Here is a 7004-nt window from a genome sequence, read left to right as displayed (position 1 = left end):
ATCATGTCTGACAGTTTATCTAGCCTAGATCTAATTATATCTCATTAGATCTGACCGGATATAAACGGTGGTTGGCCAGATATAATAAGATCTGATCATGTGTAATTATTAGTTCTGATCAGATATAAATGATCTGCAAAGATATAATTTTATCTGATCAGATATAATTTTATCTGGTCAGATCAAAATCATTTTCCCCGGGTAACTACTTAATCGGATCTGATCGAATCTGATGCTGTTGACAACTTCGATATAGTTATATCTGGCCAGATATGATAAGACCTTTTCATGTCTAATGTATTTTGCAATCCAGATATAGTTATATCTGTTTAGATCTGGCCAGATATGATAAGACCTTTTCATGACTAATGTATTTTGCAATCCAGATATAGTTATAACTGTTTAGATCTGATCAGATATGACTAGATCTGATCATGTCTGATGAATTTTTTAACTCAGATATAGTTATATCTGTTTAGATCTGATCAGATATGACTAGATCTGATCATGTCTGAGCTATTTTTCAACTCAGATATAGTTATATCTGTGTAGATCTGATCAGATATGACTAGATCTGTTCATGTCTGATGAATTTTTCAACCCAGATATAGTTATATCTGTTTAGATCTGATCAGATATGACTAGATCTGATTATATCTCAAATCCCATATCTAACCAGATATAAATAGATCTGATCAGATATAATTAGATCTGACCAGATATAATTATATCTGGTCAGATCTAATCCGTTTTTCCCGGGGTTACACTGAAAAAAATAATTTTATCATTATTTATGGACATAAATCTATAGGTTTAATTCTATTAATACAACACTGTAAAAAAATGTCGGAAATGCGGAGTGAAGGATTTTTTATTTATTTAATCCCCTCTGGAATGGAAAGAAATCCAGGAAGGAGTTTATTCTAACATTAAAACTCCAGATCGGAGGAGATATAAATTAAAATTAAATCGCCATCGCTCCGAAATCATGTTAAAAAAAAAATCCGTTTTCACTCCGTATACGGGGTGATTCTTTTTTGAACTCCGAAAATTTGAGTGACGGAGTAATTTTGAATTGGAATAAAATCCGTACTCAGTCCGAATTCACTCTCAATTTTTTTCAGTGAATATAAGGTAAGAGACGACCCAGTACCCGATCACTCAATTATTTGTATATCTATATTTAGTAAAATTAATTAAATATAGATATACAAATACATGGAGTGATCGGGTACTAGTTCCCTGATCGGGGACTGGGTCTTTTACCTTATAATTCTGAATTCTATACGCACCTTTTTACGCATACATTGATCATATGTGAAGGTGTTTGTTATTATCAAAAAAACCAACAATCCAATGCAAAATATGCGGATATTTTTTTCCATTCTGCGATGTTAAAAGAAGTTTATTCTATTCTAGAAAATAAATGTATAGAAAATCTCAAAATAAATTATATTTGACTAAAACAGTAAATAAATTTCCGGGTCAAAAAATTTGATCAGATTTTAATCTAACTAGACTGTGTATGGACTAATTGGTCTGTATTTGAACTGATTGGTCTATCTTTAAATTTTTATGAAAATTTGAAGCTGTTTTTGATCTAAGGACGATTAAAAACAGACTAAAAAAAACTAGTAGGCAGAATAAGTCTAATTTTGATCTGGATAAACACAAAAGAAGGCAAAATATTTTGAGAAAAAAGTCTGAATTAGAGGTTACCAAAACCTGACTAAAAATTATTGAAAACAAATCTGAAAATAGTCTAAATACGGAATAGTACAGGCAAAACTCGATTAAATTTTACATGTTAATTAAATACAAATAAAAAGTAAAATTGAATAAAAATAACTTAAAATTTTTATTTGATTTAAATCAAATCAAAGTTTTTGGCCCGGATTAGAAAGCCAACAATTTTTGTCCAATAATTATGCTTACGTTAAATATACTTTCAACGACGATATGATGGTTTTCAAATTATAAATTTGAAAATGCTTCTTTTTAAAATATTCGATCCTTTTATTGTTTCGCACAAATTATTAAAACTGATGATTTTATTTTTATATTTGAAATTGTCGCTATCACTCAAAAAAGGTATTCATAATTCAAGTAATTCTATATATACATGTTTTTTTAACTTTTTATATTGCGATCTATTAAAAAGTAATTATCAACCATATTACTTGAAAAATCTTAATTTAATAAAATTTTGAAATAAAGTAATTATCTAAATCATTTTTAGATTTATAACATTAAATCACATTAATCGAGTTATTAATTACTTCGTTTTATTTAATTATAAGAACAGACAAGTCGATATTTCACATATCTAATCACTGTGCCATTAGCACGTAATCACTTTTTTGACTGGATAAGATGCGTTTATTGTCAAAGCGATGGATCGCGATTACAATATAGGCATCCTGAAAATCGATAATATCAAAATACCTTTAGTAATTCAAATTATTTTGAGAAGAATTCGTAAAGAGTAAACAAAAAATAAATTTAAAAAAATTACAGTTCCACGTTATAATTTTTTGGATTTCACTAAATATTGAGCTAAGAGTACATTTTAAACAGTAAGATTCGTAAAAAAAAATTATATTTCTTCCGGAAACTGTGAAAATTGGAAGAGACAATTATTTAAATTTTTCCTGCGATTTTTCATTGATTACTTGTCAACCATACGTCAACTTTTTTCCAGATAATATAAAAGGAGTAGGCTAAGAAAATTCTTGATTTTCTAAGCGGATACGATGAGTGACTCTTGACTAAGACAAATTCTTTAATAAGTAATCATACAAATATTTGAAGTGTCTATCCTGATTTTGTAACGACTTAGTCGTCAACGCCTAAACAACAATTATAGAAAACAAATTCAATCACCATAATGACTCTGGTGATTATTTTATAACCAAATTTCTCAAATTAATAAACATCCAAATATTAATATCATCCAAAACCAAAATCATCTAAAGTACAAACTACCCATTATAAATATTCTTCAAAACCAAAATCCCCTGACACTATATATATATTTTCACTTAATGATAAATTCCAGGTAGAATGAAAATTAGATTAATTTTTATCGTATTTTATTTATTTGCAGCAGTTTACATTTTAACAATATTTGACGTTCAGTTTTAAAAATCTTTTAATTTATAATTAAATTTATTGCTGATTATAACTTTTGATTTATTTGAACAAAAATTATTGTATAACTTGGTCCCAACACCTGATTGATTATTAAGTACATTGTAGTAGTAATAGACACAGTTTTCAAAATTATTATGAATTCAAAAATATTTATGTATATATAAGCAAAAAAGATATAATATAATGAGCTTGAACTCGCAGAATAAAATTGTTCAATTATCATTTGAGATGGAACAATTTAATTATAATGCAATTTTTGGCTTCGTTTAGGAATACCTTTCATTGGATAATTTGGTCTGCAAGCGTATCCAAATTTGAATATATACCATGAGCAAGTAAAATATTGACCGCAAACTCCGCAATCTTCATCCTTAGTACACTATAACAATGCAAGTTTATAAATATAATTAATTATAGTGAAAGATCTATATCTTTTAGGGGTATGCGGTAGTACTTGAATTGAATATGATAATTTATTTCAAGATTCTATCTAATCAAAAAATTCTTATTATTCGACAATTTTCGAATTGATCGTAGACATCCGAATTAGAATGATTTAAAAAATTTCGAAAGATTCGTAATTTGCAAGCTTTCAAATCATTTTATTCAAACTTCAATATTTAATTTGAACTTTGATTATTGAATTTCCAACTCCTATATACTAAATTATGAAAACTTTTTTGCGATCATTTTTTAATAATACAAATTTTCTTAATTGGATGGTCATATTCATTTTAGTACAAATATAATTGATAATAAGCAATTATTTGCACACCTTTGATATAACTAAATTAAAACATATCGTTTTTTTAATTCACTTACAGATCTATTGTCACAAATGTTGGTCTCTCCATAGATGTTTGTTATCATCAAAGCGACGATCAATCCAATGAAAACGATGCTTAGAATTTTAGCCATTTTTCGAATAGTGGGTGTTTATAAAACTGTAAAAAATTTAAATTTATAATTATTTCTAGTACATATATTTGTTTTACAAAATTTCAAAAAATCGATTCTAATTTAAGTCATGGGAATATTAGTTCCCATAATATTATAGGAGTCATACCCATAATAATATAATACAGAAGAGTTTCAGGGCATTTTTGAATCAACTCAAAAGTAATCCCATAAAATGTGAGAACTATTTTCAAAATTACTGAATCGTTACATATAAGACTTGTTTTCACAATTATTTACAACTCAAAAAAGATGGCGAAATTGTTTTCATAATTCAAAAAAAAATATTAATTAATGAATGTAATGGATCGATTGTTCTTATAAATAAATATATTATTTTTTCGTAAAATTCTTTGTATACAATTATTATAATTTTTTTCCAAAAATCTATAATATCATTAATTTATTTCAGAAAAAAAAAATTAAAATATTTATAAAAATGAAATTCTAAACTTCAATATTTTATTGCAAAATATACAAACAATATATTGAAAAAATATTCAAACAATAAATAAAATTAAATAAAACAATCAAATGTGAACAAGAAAAAAAATAAAAATAAAACACTTACCAGTAGAGAACTTGATTTCAAGAGACTTCTTCGACGCTTGGGTTACTGATGCTCTACGATGAAATTTTCCGTATATTTATATAAAAATACAGACCGTAGCGAATCGAGCTAATGTGTTCACCAATTGTTAGCTTTTCCCACCTTTCTATACTATGGGAATCAATGTCATTATAATTTGTATGCAAGCCATAAATACTATCATAAGTTATTGATAAGTAAATATCAATATTTGATTTGTTGTCAATACTAACGTCCCAAAAATTATTAATGTCTAAAGCAGTTTACATATTTTTATTATTTATTGATTCAATGATGTATGAGTTTTTATTATTTATGAATTTTTCATCAACACTATAAATTTAAAATAATAAACATTTGTCATTTTCAGTATGTCCGCAATGGAACACTTATCAAATTATATAAATTTTCGTCTTTCATTTTCAATAAAAACTAAATATGACTAGTATGAACAAACTTGATTATTATTTTGAAATTTAGTACAAATATAAAATTATTGTCTTCAATTTCTTTGGATATTTCAGAAATTTCATTTTTTATTCTGTACTTTTTTTCTTGGTGTTCCCGTGTAAAAAAAAAAATGTCGTTGAAAAAGGGCTGATATATTTTCAACTTAAAAACGTGACAGAATCACTGAGGAAGAAAACAATAACTTTTTGAAGAGGAGAAATTCTTGTGGTAAAAAATCAATTTATTACAAATTAACGACAAATTAATCGTTTGATACATGAAATATTTTTGTGGGTAAAGTAAAATTATTTTGACAATTTTAGAATACTAGCTTGACTCAAAAGTAATTTTGATTAAAATAAAGAAATTTGTTGAGAACGAAAACTAAGCACTTTCTCTATATGATAATCAATTTCTTTGAGTATTGACTAATGAAAATGACCATTTTTGAAAAAAATTTCTCTTTCAGTAGACGCATAACTATTTTTTAACTTTTGAAAATACAAGGAAAAAACAAAGGTTGAGTTGATACTATTATCAAACGATTTTAAACTCTTTTGTAGATTTTTTTTTGAATTCCCTGTTCGAAACAAGTACCCGAAGATCGGAACGTTTTTTGCGCAACGAAAAAAAACAAAAATTGGAAAGTAACAAATCTACTGGATAACTAGACTTTTGAAATGTTCGCATATAGATGTTGGTAAGTCAGCCAAAAATCTTGGGCCACCCCGACCACCAGACTACCCCTCAAGTAGTCGAATTACATGAATTTTTTCATTTTCGTTGCGTGAAAAACGTTACGATCTTCAGGTACATTTCGAAACGGTCAATCCTATAGTTTTTTTTTCGTGCATACACAGAAAAAGTATTTCTTTGAGCAAGCAAAATTTTTCATTATGAAATAAAGAAAAAAATTTTCTTAGGACTAAAAAGAATTTCTCGGCACAAGAGTTCTCCCCCCGAAAAAATTTTCGTTTTCAATCGTTAATGCAAAAAATTTCTTAGGGCATACGTTTTAAAAAATCTAACTTTTAACTATTTCAGAACACGGAGAAGAAAGTTTCTTCCGAAGCAATTTTTCCTCGTCTTAAGAACCTGCATCATGAATTGAAAACAAAGATTTTCTTCGGGTAAAAGAAAAATTTTCCTGAAGAAAGAAATGCTTTTTTTCTGTGACCGCTTCTCTAGTTTAGAGCTTATCATACGTATTTTTTAACAGTCGAGTTAAATCAACCAATGCTTTTTTTTATTTTCAAAAATTTGAAAATAACTTAAAAAACATTTTTTGAAATTCAGAATAGTCATCGCTGTTTAATTTTTTTTGCACACATATTCTTTTTATATTTCCCTCATCCGGGAAACGTAGATTTTAATATCAACTTCCATTTAACGATTTTTCTATATTTAGCAAACAATACGAATAATGATAATAATATTAAAATTGAATAAATAATCAATTATTGACTCGCTTTGTACATAAACACAGTCCAAAAATAATTTCTTACCCACCCGAGAATCGCAAGTTAATATAATCTAAATGTGTATAAGAATTTTGTTCTCCATAAAAAAAAATCATAAATATCCTTCTCTTTTCTTCATATATCTCGTACATGTCCGCCAGTCCGCCTGTAAGCAGTCTTCTTAACGTAGAAATGAAACATATCTCCAATTTTTTTAGTATAACGTATATTTTCTTCGAGGGAGAGTGTATATTCTATATGTCTATGCTACTTTTCACTGGAGATCACTAAATTTATGACGGTCTGCCTTAACTCGCTTTATTTTTAACCTTTCACCCATTAACGAACTTTATCTCTCGTCCGTATTTCTCTTTTTCGATACACACACACATTCT

This window comes from Microplitis mediator, chromosome 5 (assembly GCF_029852145.1).
Source record: "Microplitis mediator isolate UGA2020A chromosome 5, iyMicMedi2.1, whole genome shotgun sequence".
NCBI lineage: Eukaryota > Metazoa > Arthropoda > Insecta > Hymenoptera > Braconidae > Microplitis > Microplitis mediator.
Note: the sequence above shows the minus strand (reverse complement) of the source record.